Genomic DNA, 13,303 nt, shown 5'->3' on the forward strand with positions numbered 1-13,303 from the left:
GACTACCCTCTACCAGTTCTACACCAAGTCTTTCTAAATCCATTCTGATCTGAGGTGCAGTTACTATTGCTGATACGGATGCGCACCTTGATTTATGGCTCAATGCATCAACTACCACATTAGCCTTCCCTAGATGATAACTGATGGTACAATCGTAATCTTTAATCAGCTGGAGCCACCTCCTCTACCTCATATTCAGCTCCTTTTGCGTGAAGAAATATTTTAAACTCTTACGATCTGTAAATATTTCACACCTTCCACCATACAAATAATGTATTCAGATCTTTAATGTGTATACCACTGCAACTAACTCTAAATCATGTGTAGGGTAATTCTTCTTATACTCTTTAAGTTGACGAGAAGCTTAGGCTACAACTTATCCTTGTTGCATTAGCACACATTTGAGCCCCTTCTGAGACGCATCACTGTAGATTACGAATCCACCATCTCCTGATGGAATAATCAAAACTGATGCAGTGACGAGCCGCTGCTTTAATTTCTAGAAACTTTACTCAAAATTGTCATTCCATTCAAATTTAGCATTCTTCCTTGTTAGCCGTGACAGAGGCCCTGATAGCCTAGAAAATCCCTCTACGAACCGACAATAAAATCCTGTCTGTCCCAAGAAACTTCTAATCTCCTGAACATTCCTCGATTTCACCCAATTCACCACCACTTCTATCTTGCTTGGATTTACAAAGATACCATCCCTGGATACCACATGCCCAAGGAATATAACTTTCTCTAACTAGAATTCACACTTCTTGATTTTGGCATACATTTCCCTTTCTCTAAGTATCTGAAGTACCAGTCTCAAATGTGTCTCATGCTCTTTGGGACTCCTCGAATAGACCAATATATCATCAATGAAAACTATTATAAATTGGTCCAAGTACTGATGGAAAACTCTGTTTATCAAGTCCATAAATGCAGCAGGAGCATTTTTTAGTCCGAATGGCATAACCAAAAATTCATAGTGGCCATACCGAGTTCGAAACGCTGTCTTGGAAACATTCTTTGCTTTGACTCTCACTTGATAGTACCTAGAGAGAAGATCAATCTTAGAATAGACTCGTGTTCCTTGGAACTGATCGAACAAGTCATCAATACAAGGAAGAGGATACTTATTCTTAAGTGTGACTTTATTTATCTCTCTATAGTTAATGCACATCCTCATCAACCCGTCTTTCTTCTTTACAAATAGAACTGGCGCTCCCCAGGGTGAAACACTAAGTCTGATAAATCTCTTATCTAATAATTCTTGCAACTGATCTTTTAATTCTTTCAATTCTGTTAGAGCCATTCTGTAGGGAGCTTTAGAAATCAGTGTCGTCCCTAGAAGCAAATCAATGGAAAATTCAATCTCACGGTCAAGAAATAATCCAAGTAGCTCTTCTAGAAAGACATCTTAAAATTCCTTCACTATTAGAATATTGATAAGTTTCAAATCTTTCCTAGCATTTCCTTCACACAAGCTATGTACCCCTGACATCCGTCCAGGAGTAGCCTCCTCACTTGAATAGCTGACACTAGATATGGTGAGGAATGCACATGTGACCCCACAAATCTGAACTTCTGTTCTCCAAGAGGTCTGATTACCACCTCTTTCTAATGACAGTCGATGTTGGCATAGTTGGCGGCTAACCAGTCAATTCCCAATATCATATCAAATCCATGCATGTCTAACACTATAAGGTTAGCTGGTACCACTCTCCCCTAAATATCCATTGGATACCCTTTAAGTACCCTTCGACACCTCACTATTGATCTTGGCGATTAGGCTACTGATAATTCGGTGTCTAGCAACTGAGTTTCTACCCCACATAATTTGATATACCCCGTAGATAAAAAAAAAGTGTATGACCCCTACATCAAATAAAATAATAACTTTAATTGAAAGCATAGTAATAATACATGTCACCACATCGCCAACCACCCCAGCATCTCCTAGCATCAATGCATAGACCCTCGCCTGCATGGTATTCCTCTGCTTGCCACCTCGAGGTGTTTGATTGTTTCCTCGAAATTGTCTGAGGGCGGGAGCATTTCCTAGCTGCGTACGATAATCTCGTGCCAAATGACCCAGTTTACCACACTGGTAGCAGACATTCCTCCCCGCTTGGCATTCTCCCACATGTCTCCTGCCACATCTAGGACAAATAGGGTAAGTCTGCTCGCGCTAAAATCCACAGTTTCCCATCTCTTGTCTCTGACCCCCGCTGTATATACCTCTTCTCCTCGGGCCCCGTCTAGTACCCACCTTGACTCTACACCTTGACACCCCTCTGCCTACTTGTCTCTACTACGGCGGCCCTATCTACCAATTCTGCAAAATCATGCACCTTCAAAACTGCCACTTGTTTATAGATTTCTTGCCTCAAACCTCTCTCAAATTTTCTTACCTTCTTCGCTTGATTTGGGACTATGTACGGGGCAAAGCGGGACAACTCAACAAACTTGGTCATGTACTGCTGAACTGTCAAGTGCCCTTGGGTCAGATTCAAACTCCTCCACTTTAGCTTTTTTGTGGTGGCAAGGAAATATCGGTCGAAAAACATCTCTTTAAATTGGCTCCAAGTCATAGCTACAGGTACTGGTCTCTACTCCTCCAAGAGTCTCACAACAGACTACCAACGCTCAGCCTCCCCTGTTAGTCTGAATGTGGCATATAGAACTCTCTATTTATCAGTGCAGTGTAGCACTGTTAGTATCTTCTCAATCACTTGGACCTAGTTCTCAGCCACTGTAAGAACACGAACTGTGAAATATGGGTTTAATTAAATAAGAGAAAGGTAAAATTGGAATTTGAGTAGGTTCGTCGATGAAGGCTTTGTTATGCTCGTCGACAAAGTTTAGAGGCTCGTTGATGAGGAGAAGCTAAAAGATTTCGGGAAACCAAGGATCTCAAGCTCGTCGGCGAGGAAACCGTCTTGTCGACGAGCTAACTATATGGCCTCATCAATGAGGACGCCATTCGTCGATGAGGATGCCCGAGTCAAAGGACTATAAATATCCATTCTTTTGCTTCCAAGCTAAGAAATCTAAATATCCTCCCTCCCTCTCTCTCTAGAACTCGAAGGGCTCTCTCTCTCTCTCTCTCTCTCTCTCTCTCTCTCTCTCTCTCTCTCTCTCTCTCTCTCTCTCTCTCTCTCTCACTCTCAAGATTTCTTCGTCATTTTTCATCTAATTCGATAATCTAACGTTACCACGAGGATCAGGGAAGGATTCTCTACAAAACCTATGGATCGGAATCCCGTTTTGGAGATTTTTGGGTTTCAGCTAAAAATCGAGGTAAGGCACGGTTTTCTTTTCTGATCTGGTAGTTTGGTAGAGGATGGAGTTGTGAGTATATTTTGTACTGTATTTTGTAGATTTTGAGAACTCGATTCACTATTTAGGAGCCATAGAGTTCGGGATCGATCTTTTGGGGGAAAGGTAAGGGAATACAGTTTATATTAGTTATTTTTGAAATCGGACTCGGTAGAACGGTGGTTCATGGTCTTGTGTGTGTTTTGACTACTCATTTGGGGTAATCTGATGGGTAAAATTATGGGTTTTTCATATTACAGTTTTGGGAAAAAGGGGGCATTAGGTTGCATCCCTGGTTTTGTTGAAAACCGTTGGTATATTGTGATTTATACTGTGTATTAGGGATGGACGTGCCTTGACTTTCTTTTAAACTATATATGATTGGAAAACATGATTTTTGGATTACCAAATGGGTGTGGTATGTTTGGTTCTATGAGCATGCATGAATGTGTTATGTTGAAATGCAATAGGAACTGGGTTCCGAATTGTTCCAAGTATTGAAAGAGTGTCCGACTCTATATCTGAGGCTGTGTGTTATTCGCCTTCCATGTAGTCAAGATTTTTTGGCTCTATATCCGAGAGCGTGAGACTATACCGGTTGATCACCGAAGGGTGTGGATCCACCAGTTAGCGTCGGTACAATGCCATGGGAGTCTGGGACTAGCCATATGCCGGTGGCACCGTATTCGCGGGTTGGCTACTAGCTAATGCCATATGTTGTGGACCAACTTCGGGCCAAGGGGTGTGGCGACACCGTGTAAATCATGGGCATGCGTATGCATGTGTGTGTGTGTGTGTGTGTGTGTGTGTGTGTGTGTGTGTGTGTATGCACTATACTGGAACTATATTGTGAGAATAGTGGAATTGCATTAACTGTGTTTATTTGCTGTCATAATAACACTCGAATGCCACACACTAATATAACATGTGTTTGCCTTAATAAGATGTGTCTCACCCCTGCTATACGTACATTTTTACAGGTCCTTCAAGTAATCGAAACTAGCATCCTAGAGTTGGGAGCATAGTGGCCAGTGCACTGCGAGTAGCGCTTAGGTAAGTGCTAGGACCTTGGTTTTGCGGGTTGCCGTTTTGGGGTATGTTGGCACCCGGATGTACGTTTTGTATGTATGGATCCTGGACTCCGTTTTGTTTTGTATAGGCTCTGGTATGGTACAGTACATATATAGAATGACCTTTTCCACTGTGTATATGATTTGTGTATGGATGCGTATAGGGTGCCTGGTAACCCCACAGGGTCGGACACTCATTCATTATGTTGTATCATTATTATTTGTATGATACAGAGACATGTTAGGTTACTAATTCACCCCTGGGTCCCATTTTCGGGTTCGGGGCGTGACAGCTTGGTATTAGAGATAACCAGGTTACTAGGTCTTGTAGACTTGGTTAGGTGTAGCCATGTGTACATACTAGAGTATAGGAGGAAGGAAATGGGTAGAGTAGGTCCAGGGTTTTTTGTTGCTAGACATGGATTTGTTGGCGATATTTCGTGTTTTTCCCGGAATGATGAGTTCAGTAAAAGCAGGGAAGACCATTGATGACTTCTGTGTCGGTGTGGTAGGATAGACCTGGACTTGACATGTGGTAGTTAACATGATTGTGTGTGTTAATTATTTTGTTAACTATCTGTGATATAGGAGTCCTAACTGATTCCTATTCTGTTTCAGAATGGAGCCTAGGGATAATAACTTGGGAAGTGGTTCTGAGGAGACTGCCAACGATGATTCTTCGTCAGTGCCTTAGGGTTTGACGAGGCAGGTTATGCGAGAAATTGGGCGGAGTGTCAGGGGACGCGAACGCTCTCCTACTGCTGTGAGGTGTACCATTGAGAGGTTCACACATATGCATCCACCGACATTTGTAAGGGGACCCAATCCAATTGTAGCAGAGGACTGGGTCAAGAAGACCGAGAGGATTCTGGAAGTCCTCCACTGTACAAATGAGCAGAGAGTTCTATACGCTACCTTTCAGTTGTCTGGGGAGGCGGGGCGTTGGTGGACTGTCGTGAATCTGCTGGAGAAGTAGAGAGATGGTGTTTCAAAGATATCTTAGAGCCGTTTCAAGGAGGTGTTCTTTGAGAGATACTTCCCGACCTCCACTTGTGATGCGAAGGCGGATGAGTTTTCTGCTCTGTTGCAGGGAGATATGATGGTGCAGGGGTATGTTGCTCGGTATATAGAGTTGTCCCGCTTTGCGCCGTGTCTAATCTTGAGCGAGTACGAGAAGACTCGAAGGTTCGAGAAGGGTTTGAGGAAGGATATCCGTAGGTTGGTGGGTATGCTTCAGATCCGCGAGTTTTCAGTTTTGGTAGACAAGGCCACAGTGATCGAAAACGGCATCCGAGAGGATGAGGTGGATCAGGAATCAAGGAAGAGGACAGTATCTTCTAGTTCTCAGTCGGGATCTCATCAGGGATCATGGAAGAAAAGGAACAAGAGCTCAGGTTACCGTTAGAATACCTAGTGCCAAGGTACTCAGGCGAGTCAGATGTAGGATCATTGTACCAGGTGCCTCAGGTGGCATGAGGGCGAGTGCCGGTCATTTGGGGGTAACTACTACAACTGTGGTCGGTCAGGCCACATGGCTCGCAACTGTCATGCACCGAAGAGAGATATGCCTGTATCTAGTGTAAACAGGGGGAGTAATCAGATACCTCTGGGAACCGTTCAGACGAATACAGCTCTGCCAAAATATACTCTCTTACTCCAGCGGATGCTGAACATGCAGGGAACGTAGTGATAGGTACCTTATTATGGCTTTCAAATAAAGCTTCTGTTTTGTTTGATTTGGGTGCGACCCATTCTTTTGTATCTATGAGTTTTGTTAAACTGTGTGGGGTTAAGACCCAAGTCATGAATGAGGTATTGTCTATAGCTACACCATCTGGAAGTATATCATTCTATAGTAGGATGTTAGAAAACTACCCAATGGTAATTCAGGGAAGGCTACTACCGATGAATGCTATGGTATACCACATGTCAGGGTTCGATGTCATTCTAGGGATGGATTGGTTGTTCTCCAGTTATGCTGTGAGCAACTGTCATAGGAAGGTAGTAGTGTTCAGACCTCTTGGGGAGCAAGAGTATGAATTTTTGGGATCGTGTGTGCGTTCGACGCCACAGATTCTATCAGCATTGTAGGCGAGGAGGCTACTCTTGGACGGATGTTAGGGTACCTAGCTTGTGTAAAGGAACTGCCACGAGATGAGTTGAGACTCAAGGATATTCGGGTAGTCAGCGAGTTCCTGGATGTGTTTCTAGATGATTTACCCAGTTTACCTCCGGATTGTGAGGTGGAGTTTGCGATAGAGTTACTGCTTGGCAAGGAACCGATCTCTAAGGCTCCGTACTAGATGGCTCCAACAGAACTTCGGGAATTGAAGAAGTAATTGCAGGAATTACAGGATAGGGGATTCATTCGACCTAGTGTTTCTCCTTGGGGAGCTCCAGTACTGTTTGTGAAGAAGAAGGACGGGTCAATGTGGATGTGCATTGATTACCGTGAGGTTAATAAGATGACTGTGAAGAATTATTATCCTTTGCCTCATATTGATGATCTCTTTGACCAGTTGTAGGGGACGTGGGTTTTTTCAAAGATTGACTTGCGGCTAGGATATCATCAGGTGAGGGTCAAATATGAGGATGTAGCGAAGACTACTTTTTGAATTAGATATGGTCAATATGAGTTTTTAGTCATGCCTTTTGGGTTGATGAATGCTCTGGCAGTATTCATAGATCTGATGAATAGGGTTTTCCATGAGTACCTGGGTCGGTTCGTGGTTGTGTTCATGGATGACATTCTGGTATACTCGAGGAGTTCGGAAGAGCATGAGAACCATTTGAGGATGGTGCTACAGATTCTGCGAGAAAGGAGGTTATATGGCAAACTAACGAAGTGTGAGTTTTGGTTGAATCAGGTTGCGTTCTTAGGTCATGTGGTGTCTAAGGGCGGCATCTCAGTTGACCCTAGTAAGATTGAAGCGGTGGTTGACTGGGTAAGACAAAAGAGTGTACAAGAGTTTTGGAGTTTTCTAGGACTGGCAGGTTATTATCATCGGTTCGTAGAGGGTTTCTCTAAATTGTTTGGGCCTTTGACACGTTTGACCTGTAAAGGGGTGAAATTTGAGTAGACCAGTGATTGTGAGCAGTGCTTTCTGGAGTTGAACCACCAGCTAGTTACTATTCCAGTATTGACCATTCCTTCGGGGGATGGCGGGTTTGTGATTTATAGCAACGCGTCCCTAAAGGGTTTGGAATGTGTGTTTATGCAATAGGGTAAGGTGATAGCTTATGCTTCTCGACAACTTAAGGAGTATGAGAAGAATTACCCTATGCATGACCTAGAGTTAGCTGTTGTTGTTTATGCCCTGAAGATCTGGAGACACTAGCTGTACGGTGTTCAATGTGAGATTTTCATTGACCACAAAAGCCTCGGGTACTTTTTCACGTAGAAGGAGCTGAATATAAGGTAGAGGCGGTGGCTAGAATTGATCAAGGACTACGATTGCACGATCAATTATCACTTGAAGAAGGCTAATGTGGCAGCAGATGCGTTAAGTCAGAAGTCAGAGCATGCAGCAGTATCTGTAGTAGTAGCTCAGCATCATGTCAGATGGGATCTGGAAAACCTTGGCGTGGATTTGGTGTCTGGTGATCATTAGGCTTTTGTTGCTAGCTTGGTAATCCAGCCGACCTTGTTTGAGCGTATTAAAGCCGCGCAGGCTAGTGATGCAGAGTTAGCTGAGATTGTGGAGAAAGTGCAGCAGGGTTTGGCTGTGGATTTTAACGTCTCTGACAGAGGTGTCTTGAGATTTGGGATCAAATTGTGTGTTCCAAACGACGATGAGGTCAAAAGGACGATTTTGGAGGAAGCGCGTTGTTCTTTGTATACGATACATCTGAGTAGTACGAAGATGTATCGAGATTTGTGCGAGTCTTATGGTGGAGTGGTATGAAGAGGGAGATTGCCCGGTTCATGGAGCAGTGTCTGACGTGTCAGCAGGTGAAAGCTGAGCATCAGAGGCCGGCGGGGCTGTTACAGCCTTTGCCTATTCCGGTGTGGAAATGAGAGCATATTTCCATGGACTTTGTTACCGGATTGCCGGCAGCGCTTCACGGGCAAAATGTTATTTGGGTGGTAGTGGATAGATTGACAAAATCTGCTCATTTCATACCGATGAAGCTTGGCTATCCTCTGAGTAGGTTAGTATATATGTATGTACATGAGATAGTGAGAATGCACGAAGTACCAATGTCCATTGTGTCAGATCGAGACCCGAGGTTTACTTCTCGATTTTGGACGAGCTTGTAGGAAGCACTGGGGATGAAACTTACTTTCAGTATAGTGTTCCACCCCCAAACTGATGGACAGTCGGAGAGGATGATACAGATCTTGGAAGATATGTTGCGAGCTTGTGTGTTAGAATTTGGTGGTAGCTGGATAAAATTTATGCCACTAGTAGAGTTCACTTATAATAACAGCTTCCAAGCTAGTATCGAGATGACACCATTCGAGGCTTTTTTTGGTCGGAGGTGTCAATCTCCTTTATATTGGGATGAGGTTGGTGAACGTCAGGTGTTAGGACCTGAACTTGTGCAGCAAGCATCTGAGAAGGTGGGTTTGATCCAGGAGATGATTAAATCAGCTTAGAGTCGGCAGAAGAGTTATGCAAATGTTCGTCGCCGTGAGTTAGAGTTCGAGGTGGGGGGTAAGGTATTTTTGCGTATCGCTCCAATGAAAGGGGTGTTAGATTTGGGAGGATGGGCAAGTTGAGCCTGAGGTATATCAAACCATTCGAGGTTCTTAAGCGGGTGGGTCCGGTAGCCTATAGGATTGCACTACCTCCAGCACTCTCCAGGGTCCATGATGTGTTTCGCGTGTCCATGTTGACGAGATACGTGTTGGATCCATCACATGTTATCAGTTATGATGAGTTGGAAATTAGGGATACTTTAGCATATGAGGAGAGACCTGTTCAGGTTATGGACCATAAAGTTCAGAAGTTTAGTACCAAAGATATACCATTAGTGAAGGTATTATGGCGAAACCACGAGGTTGAGGAAGCTTCTTGGGAACGGGAAACGAAAATACCCCGAAAGTATCCACAGTTGTTTTGAGTACTTATACGTCATCCTGCTTTGGGTTGGGATTGGTGGTTAGTCATCGGGAGTGTGTATATTGTGAACTCCTGAGACAGTTTATGTTGTAACCATGGTATTTCTCCGCCATAAGTGAGGGTATGTATATATGTGTTATGTTGGGGTTGCGCTGTAGTAGTCACCGGTGTTTCTTCAGAGTTGAGTATGTGTGAGTGTCTAATTATATGTATGAGTTCATGAATGAGAGATTGCAAATTTCGAGGACGAAATTTTTGTAAGGTGGCGAGGTTGTAAGAACCAGAACCTTGAAATATGGGTTTAATTAAATAAGAGAAGGGTAAAATTGGTATTTGAGCAGGCTTCATCGATGAAGCCAGATTTCATCGACGAAGGCTTTGTTATGCTCGTCGACGAAGTTCAGAGGTTCGTCAATAAGGAGAAGCCGAGAGATTTCAGGAAACCGGGGATCTCAAGCTCGTCGACGAGGTCACTGTCTCATTGATGAGCTGACTGTATGGCCTCGTCGACAAGGACGCCATTCGTCGACGAGGACGCCCAAGTTAGAGGGCTATAAATATCCATTCTTTTGCTTCCAAGTTGAGAAATCTAAATATCCTCTCTCCCTCTCTCTCTAGAACTCGAAGGGCACTCTTTCTCTCTCTCTAGATTTCTTCACCGTTCATCGTCTAATTCGATAATCTGACGTTACCACGAGGATCAGGGAAGGATTCTCTACAAAACTTATGGATTGGAATCCCGTTTCAGAGATTTTTGGGTTTCGGCTAAAAATCGAGGTAAGACTCGGTTTTCTTTTCTGATCCGATAGTTTAGTAGAGGACGGAGTTGTGAGTATATTATGTACTGTGTTTTGTAGATTTTGAGAACTCGGATCACTGTTTAGGAGCCATAGAGTTCGAGATCGGTCTTTTGGGGGAAAGGTAAGGGAATACATTTTATATTAGTTATTTTTGAAATCGGACTCGGTAGAACAATGGTTCACGATCCTGTGTGTGTTTTGACTACTCATTTGGGGGAATCTGATGGGTAAAATTATGGGTTTTTCATGTTATAGTTTTGGGAAAAATGGGGTATTGGGTTGCATCCCTAGTTTTGTTGAAAATTGTTGGTATGTTGTGATTTATACAGTGTATTAGGGATGGTCGTGCCTTGACTTTGTTTTAAACTGCATATGATTGGAAAACATGATTTTTGGATTACCAAATGGGTGTGGTATGTTTGGTTATATAAGCATGCATGAATGTGTTATGTTGAAATGCAATAGGAACTAGGTTCCGAATTGTTCTAGGTACTGAAAGAGTGTCCGGCTCTATATCCGAGGGCGTGTGTTATTCGCCTACCATGTAGTCAAAAGTTTTCGGCTCTATATCCAAGAGGGTGAGCCTATACTGGTTGACCACCAAAGGGTGTGGATCCATCAGTTAGCGTCGGTTCGATGCCATAGGAGTCTAGGACTAACCATATGCCGGTGACACTGTACTCGCGGGTTGGCTATGGGCCAACGCTGTGTGTTGCGGACCGGCTTCAGGCCGAGTGGTGTGACGACACTGTGTAGATCATGGGCGTGCGTATGCGTGTGTGTGCGTGTATGCACTGTACTAGAACTGTATTATGAGAATACTGGAATTGCATTAACTATGTTTATTTGTTGTCATGAATACACTCAAATGCCACATACTAATATAACTTGTGTTTTCCTTTCTAAGATGTGTCTCACCCCTACTATACATACATTTTTACAGGTCCTTCGAGTAACCGGAACTAGTGTCCTAGAGTTAGGAGCGTAGTGGCCGGTGTACTGCGGGTAGTGCTTTGGTAAGTGCTAGGACCTTGGTTTTATGGGTTGCCGTTTGTGGGTATGTTGGCACCCGGATTCTAGGGATTCACGCAAAAACCCTCTTCTAACTCAAATACTTACCCTGCAACTAGGGCAGTACTAAAACCTCTTCTATCTAGGAGCTCACTTTGCTCGTCTGACCGGGTTTCCTGAAATATTTGAATTTTGGGGCGAGACTCCTCTCAGTAAGTGGGATAGATTAGCATCAGTATGTGGTACATGAGTTCTATTGTGTTATAAACATATATTGTACATAAATAACCGCATATGATAAATCAAGTAAATATGTTCTGTATAAATCTGAAGAAATCATATTTCATCATAGACATACTATGTCTTTCTGTATGCATATAAATCGTATACTATATTTGTATAATACTAAAAAAATTTTATGCATATAAAACATCTGCTATATTTGTATAATACTGAAATTTCTCCTCATGATGGATAGCTAGCTAATATCATGTATTACCCCCACATGATTGGGTTGTACGGCCCATAGGCGGGACCTAGCAATGGTTAGCCTATCATGTTAAGCCAAAATTGACTTGTTTGTAAGTACAATTGGCCTATCCAGCCTAGCCCAGACTGCTAGGGAAGCATATTACTACATTGGGCTCAATCAACTATCCATACACCGATACTCTATCTGAGACGTGTGGTGGCACTAATTTGAACTGATAGATACGGCACCGTGCTCTGAAACTAAATTAAGTCATTCGGATTTTACTATCATATAGTACATTTCATAAATAATTGTAATATAACTGTTTCATGGTTCTGTGTATAATCTATTATAATAATGTTTCTGAATAAATTGTTATAAATATATCTAATCACAACATTTGGGTCGGCTGAAATATTATGGCATCTGGGCCCGTTGAAATATCACAACATCTGGGCCGACTGAAATATCACGGCATCTGGGCCGGCTGAATTATCACGGCATCTGTATCGGCTAAATTATCGTAATATACTGAAAATATCGTAAGTTTTGTACTGTTTATAGATTTTCTAAAAATTCGTTATAAAACATGTTTGTTCTGTATAACCATAAAATAACCTGACATGCTAATATCTATAATAAGGTATTTATACTCATGCCATACAAGTGAGTGTTATTCTATAATATGCTAACTGTGTGGAAAGATTATATATTTTGAAAAATAATATTAAATTTGTTTCCATAAATCTGAATATCCAGGTAATTCATATGTATAATTTCTAAATCAAATACTATATTTTAAACAATGAACTTTCTGAAAATACCTGACATAATCTATCCCTTTACCTATTTCCTATAACTATGCCTGCAGCACCTGCACAAAACCTGTATCCATAAACCCTAATTTAATCAACTTAACCTCAGAATAACAGTCATTCAAAATACCTAGGCCCACATATTACCAATAACTAGATAAACTTTTAAAAACAACCTCCTTACCCTGGTTTTGGTGTGGTGCCTGAAATGTCTGATTCTCAAAATTACTCCGGTTAAATTGCAGAGAATCACTGTTGGGATCTCAAAAATCACGTTTATTAGCTGATTCAGAATGAAATCAGGCGAGAATTCGAGGTGAGAGAGAGAGCTGGCCGCAGCCCTTGGTGAGAGAGAGAGAGAGAGAGTGAGTGAGTGAGTGAGTGAGTGATTTTATTTTCCTTAAAAAAAATTTACTATAGGACCTTACATATAAGCCACTGCCGGACAAAACCGTCGACGATTTAACCAAACATTTTTACCGTTTTACCTTTAACCGTGCCGCAGTAATAACAAAACCGTCGACTGTTTCCTGCTCCCCCACCAAACTAATGACGGTTTGGTCTACACCAAACCAAATTCCTCTTTTTCTTTGTTTTTCTTATTATTTTCATTTTCCGGGTCGCTACACTTTCCCTCTTTAAAAGAGTTTGTTTTGTACAAGTAATATCTAAAATAACAAGTTGTAATAGCATGACTACAACTTTGCATCAGTATTAATTATCATGTCCATCCCCCAGAGGGCACCCTATGGAGGATGGA

The sequence above is a fragment of the Malania oleifera genome, chromosome 11 (genome assembly GCF_029873635.1).
Source record: "Malania oleifera isolate guangnan ecotype guangnan chromosome 11, ASM2987363v1, whole genome shotgun sequence".
NCBI lineage: Eukaryota > Viridiplantae > Streptophyta > Magnoliopsida > Santalales > Ximeniaceae > Malania > Malania oleifera.